Source organism: Gadus morhua, chromosome 3, assembly GCF_902167405.1.
Source record: "Gadus morhua chromosome 3, gadMor3.0, whole genome shotgun sequence".
In the NCBI taxonomy this organism is placed as follows: Eukaryota; Metazoa; Chordata; class Actinopteri; order Gadiformes; family Gadidae; genus Gadus; species Gadus morhua.
Window position 1 is genome coordinate 2,765,735 of NC_044050.1, and position 22,004 is coordinate 2,787,738.

At 45.7% G+C, this 22,004-nt stretch overlaps 1 protein-coding gene across 1 annotated transcript in view; it reads left to right on the forward strand.

Moving 5' to 3' along the window:
- The first annotated feature begins 10,261 nt into the window (after positions 1–10,261).
- LOC115540761 (E3 ubiquitin-protein ligase pellino homolog 1) overlaps positions 10,262–22,004 on the forward strand; it is a 28,013-nt gene continuing 16,270 nt past the window's right edge. The window contains exon 1 of the mRNA XM_030352322.1: positions 10,262–10,511. The gene's annotated coding sequence lies outside the window, so the exon portion shown is untranslated. The remainder of the gene's footprint in view (positions 10,512–22,004) is intronic.

Here is a 22,004-nt window from a genome sequence, read left to right on the forward strand (position 1 = left end):
TGCTAGAACACTTCCTTGCTAGTCGCGTCCTATCAGAGCCCGTCTACGAAGAGCATAGGCACTTCCTATACGCCCCATTGTACCGATATTGGTTGTCGTTCCATTAGACATCCACTGGGGGTGATCGTGGGCGAGTCCAGATTAAATGGGAGTCTATGGGCCTACAAGTCTAAATATATCTCTTTCACCTGCTTGTCGTTGAAATATCGCAAATTTTATTGTAGATTCCGCAAGTTCAATGATTATAGTTCAAAAGCCAAATGAATGTGTACTTATGTCCTTTCGATTTCTTACAGTTTGGGCCGTTGTTGGCCGTACAGCATTCTGCTAATGAATGCTGATTGGTCAGGGACGGACTTGCGACTGATTATGACCAGAGACCCCTCTTGATGGCATCTGAAGCTGAAGCACAATCGGAGGACTTTCCGTCGAAGTTAATTTTTGCGTACTGTATTTATATTTTCCTGCAGGCACTTTTATTTTTTATATAGTTATGTATGGTGAAAGTACATGGGTATAAATTGAATTTCTTCCATTTCTTGTGTTCGGTGTTCAATGTGTTATATACATGGTACGGTATGACAACCTTAAATAATACAGTCAATGTCCCGCTCAATATCATTTCATCTGTCATTGTCTGTTTTTCGAAAAGAAAGCCTCGTAAATGTGCAATGATAAACTGCTCCAACCGTGGAAACGGATTGTCCTTTTTTTCGTTTCCCAAGGACAGAATAACGTTCTTGCTTGCTCCTGTATGAATGGTCTTAGGCTACCTGCTGAGGCTGCACCTGGTAGGGAATGTTGCGCTGGAGCCCGGGTAAAATCGCACATGGCTTATTCAAGTTGCGCGCTAGACATTCTCTAAAGTGTCAAGACTCAAGCACTTAACTTACCTTAACCGATTGTTCCACACAAATTGTTTGTTAACGATTTAACAACTTCAACATCTGCTATTACTGTAGTTTTTTTTGTAGGACTTACTAGGTCATGGGCAGTGGCGTAACAAGGCAACGACGGGCCCGTATGCAGGGTGTTCAAGGCAGGCCCCCCCCCCCCGTTACGATTGTTGAGGGGGGGGGGGGGGGGGGGGGCGGAGCGATTGTTGACCGGGGGGGGGGGGGGTTCTTTTTTTTTTTTGGGGCCCCTGATTGGCCCCGGGCCCGTTCGCACCCGCATACCCTGCTTACCGATAGTTACGCCTCATGGGCTAATGACCTTGCACAGAGGGAAAACCATCTACACCACTTGTCAATGATTTCTACACTGTAAAAAATAAAAAGTTGTGCAAACTCAAAATTGCAAGGCAACTTACTGCAATCAATTTTTGAGTTTTGAGCCCATCAAAAACGTGATTTTTTTCTTTAGACAAACTTGAAAGTTAGAGTTATACCAACTAAGATTTTTATATTTTACAAACTCAAAAATATAAGTCAGGGGTGGTCACTCAACAGACGCAAAACTCACAAACTGTGAACGTCGTGAAATCATTATTGCATGCCTCTTCATTCATAAAAAAAATTAAAACATTCGGGAGTATGCAATAATACAAATTATTCTAAAGAGGTCTAGACTATGTGCGCAGGCCCGCCTTCTCCAGTGAACCAAGAAAGCCTGCGCAGTGACGAATGGGGTTTGACCCGCTCGGTTTTACACAGGAAATTTGCGACCGAACTGGCTTGGCAGTGTAAAAAGACCTAGCCTACATCATCCTGCCCAACAATATGGGCAGGATCTATACCAAGCTCTCTTAATCGGGTCAGCAATAGCAGTGCGTCAAAGCCTAGCCTCTGCGTTTGAATGATAATACATGAATGGAACGTTGCATTTTTAGTCTACAAATATTCTAGACTAGAGAGAGCGCGCCAATCAATGAAACCTTATGCGGAATCAGATAAAGTCGGCTCTCTTTGCTGTGCAAAGCATGTTTCAGAAATCAGCACCTAGTTGTCACACAAGCTATTTTTAGATTTTTGTAACATGGAAGGGGGGAAAATGCTGTGAAAAAATGTACGCACAGTGCATTCAGGATTATGGATACATATGTCGGCCTAGGCCTAATCAATTGTGTTTTAATGTCTTTAGCATTCAAATTATTGCAGTCTATTCTTTTCGTAGGCTACTCTGCTGTTGGCCTTGATGGGGATGCTTTTTAACCCCATTTTCCTGCGACATTCCTGCGTCTCCCTCAGTACGGAGCCCATTTCAGCACCGTGTCAGTAGACTGTTACAATCCTACGAACATTGTGAGTGCAGTGAACGCGCGTTCATGTTTAGAGGAGTTTCGGGAAACGCTCCAAAGAAATTCACGATGGTTCGCAAGATCCATCGCGAGAATGATCGTACGAGCGAAGATCCATCGTTATCGGGAAACGAGGTCCAGGCTCGAACAGAGTGACACACAAACACACAGACACACTTTTAAGGAGTTTTTCACCCGCTCCGTATCCTTGCTTGCCCCAAAAAGTTTGTGCGGCGTGCTTGTTGTTTGGTTTTCGTTGTAGCTAGATCCGGTATAGTGTTAGAGTTTTTCTAACGACGCCAGTCTATTCTTTTCGTAGGCTTATCTGCTGTCTAGCAACAACTTAGTTTTTCTAAGTTGTTGCTAGACAGCAGGTGAAAAAACGTAATTAACGCTGTTAAAATTGGTTTGCGTTAACGCCGTTAATAACGTGTTAAACTGACAGCACTAATATATATATGTATATATATATATATATATATATATATATATATATATATATATATATATATATATATATATATATATATTGATGTATATATGGATCAGGACGTCACCCTCAGCCCCACCATTTCGTTTTATATGAATAAAAAATATGTGAGGATGCTGGTGGTGGACTATAATTCAGCCTTTAACCCCATAGACATCCCCAAGCCTGGAGAGCGAGCTCAGGGACACAGCCATTGATCCCAGCATATGCTAGATCCTTTACTTCCTGTTGGGTGGAAATCAGGTGATGAAGATGGGTTCTAAGATCTCCACCCCCTGGACCATCAGCCCAGGAGCCCTTAAGGGCTGTGTCCTGAGCTGCCTCCTCTCCTCTCAGTTCAACCCTCGACTGCTTGGCCACTCACAGCTCCAACATAGTGATCCAGTTCACCGATGACATGCCCATGACCGGGCTGATCTCTGACGGGACGAGACGGGGCGAGGTTGACCACCGACTCCGTATGGCCAGGAACTCAACCTCAAGCGTCAAGTCCAAGGACATGTGGTGGACTTCAGGAGGAAGAGACAGGCACAAGACCCCATCACCATTGATGGGTCTGCTGTAGGGAGGGTAAACAGCGCTAAGTTTCTGGGGGTCCACTTCACATCAACGCCTATTTCACATCAGGTGGCTGAAAGAGTTTGGCTTTGGGCCCATGATCCTGGGGGCCTTCTTTAATGTGAGCTTCATTACTTATCACTGTTTTAGTTTCTCTACTTATTATTACCTACTTTTTGAATTTATTATCGTGATCTATTTTACATACTTTTATTTTGACTTATTTTGACTTACTTTATCATCGTATTGTTGCTGCTATGTTAGGAAGCAAGCATAAGAATCGTACTCTTCTGAATTTGTACGCTAAGATGTAATAAAATAAACAGAATTTGAATCTTTATACTTTTAGTAGGCTATTATTGTTAAATATTTCGGTACTATGAACAATGAGGTATTCTACATGATGTCCTGGTGGTCATCAGTAACTCAAACATAAACATACACTAATTTTACCTCCCATCATTGTGATCACAATTATTATGAAGAAATCATAAATTATATATATTGACTATATTTCTAGTTGGATTCCTTATGTATATGAACCCAACGAGATGAAGAGATGCCATTTCCAAGCTGCTGCTTGGATCAGCAGCAGAGAGAGAGGTCATGTTTCCCGAAGCTCCGCTAGGCATTGGAAAAAACTACTTAATTCATCGTTCAGATCTACTTTATCTTATTTTATTTCATGATCATAATACCTAACAGTATATAGTTTGTTTTCGTCGTCCTCCATCGCTCGATTCAACAATACATTTTGGCACTTTTTACTCCCGGATCAGACCGCAGAAAAAGCCTTGGACTTTCCTATCGCCAACATGCCTCTGTACTCGGATATCTCAGGCACGGAGACTGGGAAATGCACAGACTGCACCAAACTGCAACAGACGGTGGCTTTAATTGAAACGAGACAGCATTAGAAAAATGCAAAGGACCCCTACAGGATACAGTGCCGATGGGTGAGTTTGCTGAGCTCACTCAGATACAGCAAGATGATCAAAGCTACACTGTATCCTTCCCGAAGCTGGACAAGAGAGAGACAGTTCCAGCTGCGTTTCACTGGCACAGAGTCGGCGCTAAGCCAAAACAACATACCAAAGTGAATCAACAAGATCACTCAACGCCAAATGCTAAACTACCCAAAGCTAAAGTTATCAGCCGGATTAGCCCGTCACCGAAATTAAACCTGCCACTGAAGAACCGGTTCCTTCCACTTCAAGAGTCCACGAACGAGCCTGCCACCCATGCACCCCTGAGCCCCGAGATGCGTCCGGACGGACAGTGCGGACAGAGACGGAACATGAACCAGTCGCCATGGAGGCGAGCTGTGCATGCCTCGGCCACCTGTGCACCCCTGACCCCTGAAATGTGTCCGGACAGACGGTACGGACAGACATGGAACAACCAGTCGCCGCGGAGGCGGGCTGCCCATGTGTCTGCCACCGTCCAACAAGGGCCCATCTCAGAGGAAGCAGATGAACCAGACACTCTGATTATAGGAGACTCAACCATCAAGGATATAACCGGTAAGAAGATCAAAACATGCAACTTCCCATATGGAATGGTTAGTGATATCAACCATAAAATAGCAAAAATCATATTGGAAAACCCCAAAATCTCACAGATTATTGTGCATGCAGGATTTAATGATATTCAAAGAGAACAGTCAGAACTTCCGAAGAGGGATTACACTGATCTATTGGATACACTGGACAAAATACACATCAACTCATTCATCAGTGGACCCATACCAGCAGTTGACAGGGGAATAAACAGATTCAGTCGTCTACTTGCACTGAATACATGGCTTTCCAGAGTCTGCAATGAAAGAGGAAGGGGCTTTATTGACAATTACAACTTATTCTGGGGGCGCAAATATCTTTTCAGAGCAGATGGCCTACACCCAAACAGGTTAGGCTCAAAACTGTTGAGGGACAATCTTCTCTTCTCGCTTCACGCACAGGCCACAATCTTGCCATGGTCTGACGCACAGGCCACAATCAGAGCACAGGTTGAGAAGAAGCGAGACTACAGCCTCCCCCACACATCTACTCTGCCACTATCTGACACACAGATAGCAGACAGCCCACAGACCTTGAAGAGAGACAACAGCCCGCCCGACGCCATCAACACTGTGCCTTCCCTAATCGCTGATGCTGTCTTGACGAGGAACGGCCACCCCCCTCCTCTGCATTACAGACCAAAGACCTTGAAGAGAGACAACAGCCTGCCCGACACCATGGACACCGTGCCCTCCCCCATCGCTGATGCTGGCTTGGCGAGGAACGGCCACCCCCCTCCTCATCTCTCCCATAGCCACAACAACTCCAGCTTCACTGTCTCCTCCCTTTGCGATTTTCCAGCTGAATTTAAGAAACAGGAATATGTAGGCATCAAACTTGCATCTGTGTCAATGATAGCATCGCCAGGTCATTCCCACAGGCTGATAACACCAAAGCGGAGGGCACCCCAGCCCCCCGCCCCCTGTACTGATAGTAGTCCTGAGTATTACTGAGACAAAAAAGGGTTCAGCTGTAGACAAAGTATAAAGGACGTTTCGCATAATCTGCTGAACCCAAGGTTGCCTATGTCAAAACATGGCAACTTTTGCATTCCTGCTGTAACCACTAAGAGAGTAAACAAAGGGAAACTTAGACACACTGCTAACCTCACAAATCTCATACATATTTCCTCCAAACCAAAAACAACCTTAAAGCCTATCAACAACACCATCAGGATGGGTCTACTTAATGTTAGGTCTCTTAATAACAAATCATTTTTAGTTAATGATTTTATTACCACCTCTAAACTGGATTTTATGTTTTTAACTGAAACATGGCTGGAACAAAATAACAGTGCAACCGTTCTGATAGAGACAGCTCCTCCCAACTATAACTTTTTTGATGCATGTAGATCTGGAAAAAGAGGTGGAGGGGTTGCTGTTATATTTTAAAATGATTTTCAGGGGAAACAGATGTTATTTGGTGATTTTCCATCATTCGAATACCTTTGTGCTGTATTGAAATGCTCCCCCAGAGCTCTCCTCACCCACATACTCTGCAAATTTTTTCGATGAATTCACAGAATTATTGTCTAGCATCTCCACATACCTCGACTGTCTAGTTATAACTGGTGACTTCAATTTTCATACTGATGATTTGAATGACAAGTGTGCGAAAAAACTTTTTACCATTTTGGACACATTTGAACTGTCCCAACATGTGAAAGAGACTACTCATTGTAAGGGCCACACTCTAGACCTGGTTTTCACAAAGGGCCTCAATGTTTCTGATCTCTCTGTGACTGATCCTTCCTTGTCTGACCACTTTTGTGTTTTCTTTAATATATCTTTTATTCCCGATACAGACAAAATCAAATACTGTCAAAAAACGGTATATCAATGAAGAATCGTATGTACTTTTTAGAAAGGCCATCTCCTTACAAACACCTCTCAACCCATGTTCTGCTGATGATCTTGTAGAAAACTTTAATTTGAAAATTTTGAAAGTCATGGATGTCATTGCACCTTATAAGGTTAAAACGATTTCTGGAAAGCAAAAGGCACCCTGGAGAAAAGCTGCTACGGTAACAGCACAGAAAAAAGAATGCAGGAAGGTTGAACGCATCTGGCGTAAAACAAAACTTCATATTCACCATGATATCTACAAAGAGAGCCTCCGTGCCTACAATTCAGACTTAAAAAGTGCTAGAGAAACATTTTTCTCCAATATCATTAAATCCAATAATAATAATGCAAAAACCCTATTTGCAACTATTGACAGACTGACCAACCCCCCAACACAAATTCCACCTGATCTCCATTCCACGCAGAAATGCAATGAGTTTGCAGCTTTTTATACTGATAAAATTGAAGGCATCAGACGCGCCATCAATATCTCCACTTCAAACAAAAATGTTGGACTACCACCCTGTTCAGGCAAAAGTAACGTGGCAGGGATGGCATGCTTTAATGTTATTGACTCTAAAACTCTTGTGGAAACTGTTACACAACTAAAGCCATCCACCTGTTGCCTTGATTCTTTACCTACCAACCTCTTTAAGAATGTTTTTGACTGCCTAGCAATAGACATATTACAGATAGTTAACAACTCTCTCCAGTCAGGCAACTTCCCAAAAGCCGTGAAAACTGCAGTTATTAAACCCCTTTTAAAAAAGCGGAGCCTAGATACCTCTATTATTAACAACTACAGACCAATATCAAATCTGCCCTTCATAAGTAAAATCATTGAGAAAGTTGTCCTCCAGCAACTTAATCACTTCCTGGCATCAACTGGTTGTTATGACACCTTCCAATCAGGATTTCGACCCCTGCACAGCACTGAGACCGCCCTCATTAAAGTTGTAAACGACATCCGTCTTAACACAGACTCTGGCAAAACCTCAATACTAATGCTACTAGACCTCAGTGCTGCATTCAACTGTAGACCATACAATACTTTTGGACAGGTTAGAAAACTGGGTGGGGCTTTCAGGCACAGTCTTAAATTGGTTCAGATCCTACCTACAAAATAGGAACTACTTTGTTTCCTTCGGCGACTTTGTATCAGAATCAACCAACGTGATGTGTGGAGTCCCACAAGGTTCGATCTTAGGACCCTCTTTATTCAACATCTACATGCTCCCACTAGGGCAAATCATGCAAAATAACAATATTGACCATCATTGCTATGCTGATGACACGCAAATCTATGTATCGCTATCACCAAATGACTATCGGCCCATTGATCTGCTGTGCCAGTGCATTGATCAAGTGAAAGACTGGATGTGCCGAAATTTCCTTCAGCTAAATCAGGATAAAACAGAGATAATTGTATTTGGTGCTAAAACGGAAAGGCTTAGGGTAACCCAACACCTTCACTCTCTGTCCCTGAAAACCTCAATCAAAGCCAGAAATCTAGGGGTTATCATGGATTCTGATTTACATTTCGAAAGTCACATCAAATCAGTTACAAAATCTGCATATTATCACCTTAAAAATGTAGCAAGACTTAGAGGGCTCATGTCCACCGAAGACTTACAAAAACATGTACATGCCTTTATCACTAGTAAGCTTGATTACTGCAATGGTCTCCTTACAGGTATCCCAAAACAAACTCTAAGGAAGCTTCAGCTTGTTCAGAATGCTGCTGCTAGAGTTTTAACAAAGACCAAAAAATTTGAACATATTACACCAATTCTTAAATCGTTACATTGGCTTCCTGTAGGTCAGAGAATTGATTTTAAAATCATGTTGCTAACCTATAAATCCCTACATGGTTTGGGCCCAAAATATTTAACTGATATGCTTCCACTACATAAGCCTTCTAGAACACTAAGATCTTCTGAGACCAATCTGTTAATTATCCCCAGAGTAAACACGAAACATGGGAAAGCAGGATTTAGTTACTATGCAACAAATAGCTGGAATAAACTCCCTGAGGATTTAAGACTTGCCCCAACTCTGAGCACCTTCAAAACAAGATTGAAGACTTTTATGTTTGCTTTAGCTTTCTGCTAAATCTTAAATACTTTACCTTTATTTTACTAAAATGCCTTTTTAACTTTCAATTTAATTTTCTCACTTTCTTAAATACATTGCACTTTCAATTTTACTTACTAAAAAGCCTTTTTAAATTTCAATTAAATTTTCTATTTTTACCAGAAAGATACATGATCTGATACCAGAGAGAAAGGATAAGGGTTACTAGAATCCGGGTTGGAGTCCCAGAGAAAGTACCAAGTTCCTTTTAGGTCGGGTTGGAGTCCCGACGCGGATACCAGAGAGACTGTTGATCTGATCTTAAATACATTGCACTTTCTATTTTACTCATTTCTTTGCATGTGTTTTCTTTTACTTATCTATTATTTTATTTTATTGTATAACAATGTTTATATGTGAAGCACTTTGAGTCTACCTTGTGTATGAAAAGTGCTACATAAATAAAGTTGCCTTGCCTTGCCTTGCCTTGAATGTTATGTATTCAGTGGTCGGGGAGCTGAGCATGAATAAATATGAGCTGTGTGAAAGTTCAAGGCCAATGGCGTAACAGCTCTCCTTGTCCGAGTCAACCTGATTCACCATTCATGTGGGGAAGAATGCTTCCTTATGCATCACAATGGTCACTCACTTAAAGAGCTACTTCTTCTATTGTCTATTCGCTTTGACCAAATGGGACCAGCAGTATTACTTTAAAATCATGCTTTAAATTATTCTTTGTATTGTAGGGCTGTAGTCTACTTCAGTACATACACACATAGTTACACATGTTTAGAGGTAGCCTGGCTAAACTCATGTTCAGGTGCCAAGACAAGGGACCACTTTAGCAATATCAACCTTCTGAATTTTTCAGCACTAGTAGCTATGAGTAGTTGTAACACATGAATGTGTCTGAAGAGGGTTACTATTGTATTTTACACCAAAAGCAGAATATAATATGTAATAGTGCCAATGTAGACATCTGTCTGTCTATCTATCTATCTATCTATCTATCTATCTATCTATCTATCTATCTATCTATCTATCTATCTATCTATCTATCTATCTATCTATCTATCTATCTATCTATCTATCTATCTATCTATCTATCTATCTAATTATCTCTCTATCTATCAATCTATCTCTCGGTCTGTCTGTCTGTCTGTTTATCTCTCTGTCTGTCTGTCTGTCCGTCTGTCTGTTTGTCTGTCTGTCTGCCGGTCTGTCGGTCGGTCTATCTATTTATTTCTTTGTCTGTCTGTCTGTCTGTCTGTCTGTCTGTCTGTCTGTCTGTCTGTCTGTCTGTCTGTCTGTCTGTCTGTCTGTCTGTCTGTCTGTCTGTCTGTCTCTCTCTCTCTCTATCTATAATAATAATGGTTGGATATTGTATAGATCTTTACTAAAGAGTTGGGTAGATGGAGTATCTCCATATGGATGAGAGATGACCAACCCAGGGTGGCATAAGCCTGGGGGTGTCAGGTTACGCGGTCACGTGGCTGAATGTGTACGTGTGAGTGCGTGTCAGAGAAAGGGGTATAGGAGACAGACTAGAGGGAGGACAAGGAGAGGATCGATCCCAGTCCCAACCGAGCAGTGGGCCGGAAGAATATTGGAGATTTTGGCCCGAGGCACACAACAAAAGACCCGTTTGTTGGCTCTAGCTTCCTTAACTCTGTGGTATCCGGCTGTCTATAGGCAGTCGAGCCCCCGGTGTTAGGTATCGCAACACGATGCTCCCGGCCAGACGATAGGTAAGACAAGGGCTTCGTCTTAAAGGTCTGCTTAACTTGCTTTCCACTGTGTAATTGTATCATCAAGTTACAAGTTCATATTATTTGGGCGTTGATCGTTTCCGCTATTTGAATTTACGGCTATGTTTGCTTACTTACGAGAACTTATTCAGCTTCAAACGGCAAACGCAAACCTGCCCCTGGTATTATGTTACCAATGAAACACACGCACACACGCACACGCACACACACACACACACACACACACACACACACACACACACACACACACACACACACACACACACACACACACACACACACACACACACACACACACACACGTATTTCTCTGTTATCAATGATGTACTGTATTCCTCTACTGTGCGTAAAAGCGCGGTGTTGTGCGCGTTGAGTGAGGTAGTCCCCAGGTCGGTCAGCGGGGCTCCAGGGGGGCTCCAGCCCGGCCGGGGTCGGCCGGCTCCAGCCCAGCTGGGGGCTATTGTTCATGCAACACAAGCTGATTTGTACGCATCATCTCTCTGGAGCATCTGGCTTCTGTTTCGTTCTTTTGTTCCTATCTAAGAATTCGACCATTCGTTCAACTGTCAACGGAAATGCAGCGTTATGGTAATATACTAGAAGATGTACCATTATATATTTATTTATTATATAGGCCTAGTTATGTAGTGCTGTAGTAATTATGATAAAAAACAACTTTTTTACTACTACAATACTATATCGCTATATAATAAATGTGTAGTATATATGTGTCAAACAGAGCACATACTCCCTTCTCTAATTAACCACTCAAACAGGCCCTACTCTCTATAATGCAATACTACTATATTGTGAGCCTGTTGTCGTTATGTAATTATTGTCGGTTCCTGCTAACGGTAACATACTATGTATGATTGTGAATATTATTTCTGGAGTAGGCCTACTGATCATCCTAATGGCGAACTCCTTCTGAGGGCTCCTGGAGAGAGGGCGCACTCACAGGTCATCTGTACCGTGCCCAAGTACGTTTTTCCCCCTAAATTCTAGGGGCGCACTCATACAGCTCGCGATTCCACCAACGACAGTAGGCCTACCCTGCTGCGTTTCTACTGGAGGGTGCGGGTCAGTTCAGTTCGCAAAGGTGCAGCATTTCCCCCGCCAAAAGCGGGCGTGACCCGGACTGAGCCGTACTCGTCTCGCAGTTCTCCGTTGGGGTACTAACGCCTGAAAGGGTGACGGCAAGCTCGAGCTACACGAGCTGTCCTTTTATTGGTCGACAGAATCGCACTTCTGTGCGACAGGGGGATAATAACAAACACATTATTCGCGAGGTATTTCTGGAAAACGGCAAAAGCTTCGCAAACGTTTGCCGTCCTTCTTGGACGTCCTACATTGTTGACCTTTATTAATTGTGGGCATTCTTCTTTTTCCTTGGATTTATTGGCAGGCTACATTGTGTCGGGCTGCTATAAGGTCACGATCATGGACATATTATAAAATGGACAACAGATTCCAAAATGGCGCCCATTCATTCCTATGTAGACTGCTCAATGGCGCAGGGCAACATCAAGGAGAGATATGCTTCCGCATCATGGGTCCATAGCCACGCCCTACTTCATGACGTAACGGATGCAGAAATATTCTTGTTTTTTAGCATTGTTAGCATTGTAGTATCGTAAGCAAGAGGTCTGAGCGATCGCAGTCGCATTGTTTACCGACCATGGAAGTACAGGTTACTAATCCCCCGATGATTCTCTATATGTTTAACAATTATTATTTTAGATTAGTTTGCCCCTTTTTGACTTTATAAGAAAAGCACCTTGTATATACCTTTTTGAATGTTAAAACAGAAATCGTAATTACCACTTGTTTTTTTATATATTTCTGTTTCTGTAACGAAAATCAAATGCCCAATATATACACAGACCCATCAGCTGGTGTACCAAGGGAACTCACAAGGTGTTAGGAAGCAAAGGAGTCTGAAATGACTCCACATGGTATCATGGACCTATTATGTGTGGGTGCAATAAATAAGAAAGATATGATGGTGCCAGCCCCACGTCAGGTTTCAAAAACAAGTAGGCCTAATACTGAAACTGAATCTCAAACTTGATCCTGAACATGAAATATTGTACAGGGACAGGGCTTTTTTTATTTAAATATTCAGAGGAAATCAGGCCTACTGTAGGCCTATGTAAATAAGATTAAAGATGTCTAGGATAGTATAAATGATAACTGTAAATGGCAGGTGTACTTTGCTTTTGATAGAGCCATAATGTTATATTAATAAAAAGCATTTTATTGATGGGCACCTTTCAGGCCACTTAAGTACACCGTACATGTATAATTAATAAAAGATTAAAAACACTTGGGTGGAGCGTGTTTGTCACTTATGTGAAAGAGCTGGAAAGAGCTGGAGTAACGGAATAAGATGCAGCTGGGCAGGGCGCTGAGAGGTGATGCATGAGGCATGATGGTGGCACGGCAGACAAGTACAGGAGCATGATGGACTGGGATCTGATGAGGAAACAAAGATTTTCTAACTTAAGATAAAATATACTCTGAAGTTTCCAGTTTCTGCCAACAGAAGAGAAGGGGTTTAGTTAAGGCTTTGTATCATTAATAAGATAGACCGTGACAAACAATCAATAACAAACAAAAAATTAAAACTAAGTCTTAGTTTAAAGCCCACTCACCACGTCAAGGGGCAGGCCAAGAGTGGGAACATAGAACAAAGACTCACATCACAAACTCAGAGAGTCACATCATGAAAAAAACACATAAATACATGAAACATGTACATAACTACAGTACGAGACCATATAGGCCCACATCACAAACTCAGACAGTCACAACATGTAAAAAACACATAAATACATGAATCATTTACATAAATACGAGACCATAAGATATGTTTGGGTTTCTCTTGTTTTATCTTAAAAACAAAATACACATAACATTAAGAAAAGAAGGGAAGAAAATAAAACTAATAATAGATAAAGCTAAACTCAGTTAGTGATGGGCAGACATTTAAATGTACAAAAATTACAGAGGTCACTGATCGGATGTGCTGTTCAAAAATAAATGCACTATTAAACTATGCCTTGTGCTCCGTTATGCAAGCTCCAAGTCTGCAATTGAACAATGTCTTTTTGCAGTTTTGAGTGCTTTGTGCCAACTTGTGCTCCGTCATGCAAGCTCCAAGTGTCACACTGCTTAAGAAACAGATTCCTTCCAACTATCTTTTTACGAAAAATGCAATCAATAACTTATGTACAATGGTTGTAAAATGGTTATATTTCAACCAGCAACGAAGTTGGAGTGGCCTACACCCATAAATAATTGTAATACACCAACATTGTTAACTGTCATACATAGGTAGCTAAACAAGCAAATGAAAAATTAAATACTAATGCTGAAATGTTAATTAGACTATTAACAATAATTTAAAATGATACCGTAATGCACCTGTTCTTTGTCTTTGGATCTTTTGAATAAATGGATCAATATATGGTGAATCACAATGATCGCAAGCAGAAGACAGTGAGAGTTATTGAGCTGCAGCTGAACCAGTCTAATCTGACACGTTAACGGAGCACTGAACTAGGCCCTCTCGGATGCCAGGTCGAAACAACATCTGTTTCACTACGACCCCTTTCAGCTGCACACCCCTCCTTCTCCAGCAAAAAATAATTAGAGAGAACGGCTAATAAAACGCTTGAGGTGATTTTTTTGAAAAGAAAAAACGTAATTTTTTTTAAGACATGGCATAAAGATAATTATGAGCCTTTGGCTGAATCCCAATACTTAGTACATACTATTTCTGTTCAGTGTCTACTACTTGACGGTACTACACCTAACAGTGTAGTACGGTCTACAGCTATGCGTAGAACGCCTCCGAACGCTTCCGAACATCGCCGAAACTCCACCGGATGTTTGGAGATGACGTATCTCCCCTCAGATGCCGGCAAAATTATAAGTTAACGGTTCTCCGTCTTGTCATCGTTGCTATTAAATTAAAAATGTCTCTTTTTACCTAATTACTTACTTTACTATTTTACTCTTTTTAATGTCTCTTTTTTCCGCCGCTTTCTAAAGCGTCTTTCTGGTGGTGTCGGGTCAGCCATCTCTTCTTCGTTCGTTATCAGACTCCGGTTGCATTGTGGGATAGCGTAGTGAACTCCGTGGTTTACTTTGGTGGTAGTACGCATTCGGAAACGATAGTTATGTTATTATAACTCTAGTTCTATGATTGTAGGCGTAGCCGTCTAGGCTTCGCCTTATGGGCTTGTCCCGTGAAAATTCAAACTATGCACCTATCAGCGTGGGCACCGCCCACATTTCCCACGGTATCGTGTCTATATAACGCGGTGTATACCGTCGCTCATCCTCCACGCTTTTCTTCAGCCCCAACAGGCGCATGGTGGACAGTGCGGTCACGTTTCTGCGAACGTGAAAACGGGAGAGCGCCGACAGGATGGCGTCTCGCCGAGGAGGCGAAAGCATCGCAGTCATGGTGGCTGAGTCTAGGCAAAGCCCCAAGTAGACTGTCTGCCGGCTGGGGAGCGGTGAGCTCTTCTCCCAGTTGATGGCAAAACCCAGGAAGGAGAGATGGTTTATCACCAACATGGTGTCCCTTCTCGCGGTCTCTTCTGAGTTGCTCAGAATAAGCAGGTCGTCTAGGTAGAAGAGAATCCTCTTTCCCTGACGCCTGAGTGGTTCCAACGCCGTCTCCACACACTTCGAGAAGGTGCGCGGAGCCAGGGAATAGCCGAACGGCAGACACTGGTACTCGTACGCCATCCCCATAAAGGTAAAGCGGAGAAACTTCCTGTGCGCCTGCCGAACAGGGACGTGGAAGTAAGCATCCTTGAGATCCAGGGATGTGAACCAATCGCCCTCTCTCACACACCGGAACAACGCTCCGACAGTGAGCATTCTGAACTTCCTCGTGGCAACGAATCTGTTGAACACGCGAAGATCCAGAATAGGTCTCTTTTCCCCTGACTTCTTGGAAACCAGGAAGTAGCGGGAATAAAACCCTAGGTGAGACTCGTAGGGGGGAACGACAGTGATGGCCCCCTTTACCAAGAGACGTGCCACCTCTGCTGCTAGAGCCGTGCTCGCAGCCGGGTCCCGTAGCGTGGTCTCCACCAACCCCATAAAGGGTGGGGGACGACGCTTGAACTGTATGGGATGGCCCCATCTCAACGTGGTGTCCAACCACGATGGCAGAACGCACCGCTCTTGCCAACACGCACAGCGGTCGGAGAGAGGGCGAGCCGACAGCTGAGGAAGACTGTACAGGAATAACCCGTATTCCTCTGCCCCTACCGCCTCCACACTGCGTGTGAACCAAGGGGGGCTTCCCATGAAAGGGAGGAGGCTCAGCGAGCGTAGGAGACGTAACAGAACTAGCCGCTGTAAAAACAACGAGCTGTCTGGACGTCGCGCTCGTGCCCGCTGAACAGGGAGCGAGCCGTCCGGCCGCAGCACCTGTGCGCATGCGCTGTCCGCAGGCTGTAGCCACAGCGCGCGGACCAGTCTCCTGGGGAACCAGGAGACCGGTACAAGCGGCCGTATCCACGGGCTTGTGCAACGAGTCTCTGATCCGTCCAAGAGGCACCAAGGGACGCCGCTTCTTAGAAGCAGGTGAACCAGAGGCCATGTGAACACGCCCTCCTACCGCCACCCTACAGCCACCGGGCTGAGGGGGGGAAAGAGGCAACATGGAGGAGCGCACCACAAGCGTAGGACGCAGGTGGCCTGAGGAATATCGCTCTTTAGTTACCATGTACTGCCGTTCGGCCGAACGGTCTTTACTGTTTTCTTTAATAGGGAAAGAAAAAGTAGGAGCAAGCGTCCAGAACTTCCCGGTCCGTGGCGCTGCTGCTCTCCCCGTGCGCGGAGGCTGCGGCTGCACCGGGGCTGGAGTCGGAGCTAGACCCCGCTTCCTCCCAGCCTGCTGGCGGGAGGAGCCCGTGAGAATCGCCCCGAACCGGGAACGATTCTCACGGACTGACTGATGGTGCGCGAGCACCTCGGAGAACCTGGGACCAAATAGGCCACCCGGCGCTAGTGGACCCTGGACGAGGCTGGCCCGCTCTCGTTCCGGCACCGCAGTGTGGGAGAGCCATATGACCCTTTGAATCATGGTAGCCCACGCCATATGCCGGCCGGCCGAAACGGCTATCGGCTGGCATAGCTGGAGGATGGCGCTGGAAAAGCGGGAAACCGCCAGCCATCTCGCGGCTTCCTCCGGTCCGTAGGCCTCCCTGTCAGCCGACAAGGAGACCATGGCAGAGGAGAGCAGGGCGATGTTGTTGACCGCCACCGCGGATTGAGAGGCACAAACGAACACCCTGTCCGTTAGGCCGACAATCTGCTTCTGGAGGCGGTCGGGGGGCAGTGGCTTTTCGTTAGGGAGCCATCCGGCGCCCGGAGAGAGAAGCGCTGCCAGGGGAGGCTCCAGGCGAGGGATCCCCCTCGCCTGAGTATCGGCCCACCCCTCCACGTTGGTGAAATCCGTGTAGGATCTTACCGGAGCCTTCAGGGTCGAAGGGTCCTCACCTGCAGCAATAAACAAGTGCTGCAAAGGCGGGAACAAGGGGCACTGGGTAACCTGCCGGGAAAAAGATGGTGTGCGAAAGCACTCGCCCTGCATATCGTCAGATACGGGGGCAAGAGGCAGGGCCGGCATGGGAATCCCTTTGATGGCCGCCGCCTCACCCATGATCTCCCGAAAGAGATCGGTCATCCGGCGCGGACCCTCGTGTTGTATGACGGTGGCGGTTGTAACCCGAGAGCGGGAAAAACCGGACGCCGAGTCGCCGAAGACGTCGTCCAGGGAGGCGTCGATGATGCCATCGTCGAAGTCAGGTCCGAACAGGTCGATGGCGTCAGCCAGTTCCACCGCAGGGGAAAAGAAGAGATGCCTGGAGAGGATCCCCTCTTCAGGCAGCTCCCGGCAGGCGACACAGGAGACGGGGGCCGCCATAGCAGCCGCGGCGTGGTCGGCGCCGAGGCACCGAAAGCACGCCAAGTGCCCGTCACCCGGTGCCAGGGAGGCGGGACAGGAGGCGCATAGGGTTCCTGAAAAGGACCTAGCTCCAGGAGCGCTCTCAGGTGGCCCTGAAAAGGGCAGTTTGTCCGCGGCCTCGCCCGAGCCGCTGCCACCGGCTTGGGAGATCCGTGTTGAAGTTCTCATCTTCTTAATAGTAGTTCTCAATTTCTCGCTGATAAGCACAAGTGCTGAAAGAAAAGGGAGGATGAGCGACGGTATACACCGCGTTATATAGACACGATACCGTGGGAAATGTGGGCGGTGCCCACGCTGATAGGTGCATAGTTTGAATTTTCAGACGGCTACGCCTACATGAAATAGAACGTCTTCCGTACTACACAATGCGTACTGAGCATTCGGACGCGCTATATTTTTGGCGTACTACAAAATGCATACTATATAGTAGTCAAGTATGAGTATTCGGATTCAGCCATTGATATATATCCAGACATTTTTTGCGGAGACACATTCCTGTTCCCCACTTGTATTTGAGTGAACGGAGATATCTACTTCTGGGTCCCTTGAATCGATGGGCCTGTCCACAGCCCGCTTAAACAGCTGCAATACCAGGCTTGGCCACTGAGCACTGGTGGATTGCGGAAGTATGCACTGTTCCCGGGGGCTTGGTCACGTTCAGAGTGGTACGATGATAAAGGCTTGATTTCACCGGAGGCGTACGCGCCGCGGCACGACTGCGCCGCGGTCACCGCTGATGATCGCTTCCACTCTAATCAATGAGACTATTTCCACCGGGCGCGCCGCGGAACGTTTCAGCAGCGTCCCAGGAGCGGCGTGCCGCGGCGCGGCGCTATCTTTCCGTCGCACTTCTATTTTTGCCACGAGCCGCTGCTAAACCGCGTCAATTTCAACAGAGCAGATCGAGCAGGGCAGGAAGTGAAAAAGTAAAAGCCATAGAGCATCCGGTCAATTTTCAAAATAAAACTCAATACTCAGATCATGTAACTTCACATCAACATTATTACGTCATGACCGGTGGCACCAGGTCAGCAGTCAATCAATCAAAGGGTCTCAGAGGGTCGTCAACATGGACGACGAGAGACTCATTGTAGAAGTTCAGCAACATGAAGTCATTCATGTACCAAATCATCCTTTTTATAAGGAAAATGTCAGAAAGGACAAAGCGTGGCATTTAATTGCAATAGTTTTGGGAGTGGAAGGTGAGTACATTAGGTTTAGGGTTATCGCGTGATCTCGCGTGAATACGGCTGGCTCGCAAGGCAGCGCTACGCTGCCGTTACGCGCCTGGTAGGAATGGACGCAGCCGTTCCGCGTCCGGTGGAATCCCGGTGTAAGTAGCTGCCGCGGCTATCGCCATCTGGCTTAATGGTGCGTTCCAGAGCCCATCCAAACCAGTGGGATTTGGGACTTATCCTTCCTGAACTGTACTAGCTCCTACTTGTTGAAGTGGGGTTAGGTCGATCACCCCCCAGTTCGATAGTAGGAGGTTCCACTTCAACGGTGGGATGTTCCACTTCGAAAGGCATTCCAGTGCACTTTTCTTAGTTGGAGGTAGGATAAGTCCCATGTCCCACTGGTTTGGATGGGCTCTGGAATGCACCATAAGCCCCCCCCCCCCCCCCGGGGAAAAAAAGGGTACGGGAAACAAGAGCCGTAAAGGCCTTTTTATGGTCCCACGTTCCCGGAACGTAATGACCACGCAGACGCTTCGAAGCAGTCGTGAACGTTTACGGTTCTTCGTCGGGTTTTAGTAAGCAGACAAATTTCAGCCACTTATTCTGCATCGCCGCGAAGGAAGATGACGATTTTTGCCCTTGCGTCCACTGCAACCGTAATCGTAAAGGGCTCTTTATGGTTCCACATTCACGCAACGCAAGGGGTTTACGAACCCCTTACATCATTGCGGACCCTACTTGCGTCCACCACAAAGGCCAGAAGGGCGTCTCCCAAAAATTTTAACCTTCCGTCGAGGCGAAGCAGCTGCAAGGGCTGTGTTTGGTCCGCTAACTAAAAATCGATGCAGAACCATAAACTAACATTCACGACTGCGTTGAAGAGTCTTCTGGTCATTGCGTTGCAGGAGCATGGGACCATAAAAAGGCCTTAACCTTCCATCGAGTAAAACGCAGCAAAAAGGGCTGTGATTGGTCCACTTACTAAAACCCGACGCAGAACCATAAACGTTCACGACTGCGTTGAAGCGTCTGCATGGTCATTAAGTTGCGGGAACGTGGGACCATAAAGAGCCCTTTAGCCTTGTGCGTCTGGGCCGACCGTCCAGAAGGATCCGCACGCCTTGTTCACACTACATGCTTCCGTCGACGGATCTCATTGACTTTGCATGGGGCGCTCGTGAAATGCTTTGTGGGTCTGTCTGTTCTGTCTGCTCCGTGGCCTGACAGGAGTCAGGGCATGAAGTCGAAAAAATGGTGTGCATTTAGAACAAAAACATAAATAAACGTAAGAACTCCCCCCGTCCCTTCACCGTGTTATTAAATGTGCTTAATAAATAGATTTGATTAGCATTTAACAGACCCACACAATGGATAGGGCGTTTAGTACGGTCCATCACGTTGCATTTTTCCCAATAAAAGCTACAGTCAGTGTTTAATTAGTTGGTATACCGTTGAGCATTTCCTATTATAGGCTACTGTGTAAAATGCTTTTTAGAATTAAAGGTCCCATGACATGAAAATCTCACTTTATGAGGTTTTCTAACATAAATATGAGTTCCCCTAGCCTGCCTATGGTCCCCCAGTGGCTAAAACTTGCGTTTGGTGTAAAACGAGCACTAGCTGTTCTGCTCGCCTTTGAAAAAACGGAGGCTCAAGTGCGCTGATTTGGAATGTCTGTGTTTAGGACGTCATCAAGCATGATGACGTCCTAAACGTCATCATGCTCCTCCCCTTACTCTGCCTGGCCCGCCCAGAGACGTTGGCCCGCCAATGAGACTCGACCCTGCGAGCGCCACATGTGTGTGTGTGAATACACACACTGTAACGCAAGTGTTTCTTGACGGTTCTTTGACGTGTCTTGTATTTCCACAACAAGACTGTTGTGGGGGTTATCTGAGCCATGGTTGAGAAGGAATTGGGGGAAAGGAACTTTGGCTTTGACTCGCTGAAGTACATGAACTGCGACATGCCGCCGGTTGCCGCGATGTACCATCGCCCGGCAGCGGGCAGCCGGCAGCAGGCAGCGTGCGGTTCAGTCGACTTCAGGTTGATGTGAAAGTGGAAGAACCAGAGACGTTGCAGAACCCGACAAAGTCGTTTGTGATTCATAATATCGTCTGGAGGCGCACACAGCTTTTGGCCGTGATAATATGTATTATATGATATAGATATCTATGTATTATATGATATTATAGAGCTCCAGGACTGTAACGCAAGTGTTGTACACTTCCTTGTTATTTGGATAACCGTTCTGCTTTTGGTGTTATGGCGCATAACACGTCGGACTCTCGTCTCTGGTATTTCTACAACGAGACTCGTATTGGGGGTTATCTCAGCCAAGGTTGAGAATGAATTGGGGAGAAGGAACTTTGGCTTTGACTCCCTCAAGAGCATGAACCACGACATGGAGGAGAAAGGGATTGTTGGCGGCGATTGTCTCCCGCTTGAGCCCCGCTGAGGGACCACCGCCGGAGGCGGAGGTGCCTAAGTGCTGCCCGGCAACGATCCCTTTCTCCTCCTTGTCGCGGTTCAGTCTACTTCACATTGATGTGGACGTTGAAGAACCAGGAATGTCGGAGAACCCAACGTGGTCGTTTGAGATTCATAATATCGGCTCACACAGCTTTTGGCCGTGATAATATATATAATATGATATAGATATCTATGTAGGCTATATGATAATATTTAGATATAGAGCTCCAGGTCTCCCGTGTGTTCTAGAATATTTACAGAACACGGCTAAAGGCTGTGTGCGCCTCGCCATTGCATACATCCACTGTAAACAGAGCGCATGGTACCGTGGCTGCAAGCTGCTCAGGGCCACACCCCCACCCTCCTCCTTGACCCGCCTCGCTCCTCCTCATTTGCATTATAGCTACAGACACCAAAACAGCGCATTTGGGGGAAGCTCAATGTGCGACTGGCTCGGAGTGGCTGTAACTCTGCACCACGGCTGAATTTCGGGAACGTCTTTGAATACTGTGTTAGTTGCCCACTAATACCTTTATCAAAGAATAGATAAAATAGCATGTCATGGGACCTTTAACGTTTGTATCAAAGAAGAAAGACCTGCCCCCTGGGGTCACACTTTTCGGTGGGTCGCAGAATTCGTTGTAACACCGGCGTATCTGGTGCCCGAAAACACACTTTTCTGAAACCAGGTCCCAGGGTGGATTCAAATAAAAACGGACCTATGCGGTTTCGTGCAGTGCGCAGACTGGATAGCCGCAGGCACGATGCGCTCCATTTTTTTTGGTGGAGAACCAGCGCCTTGAATATGTACGAATATGTACGTTT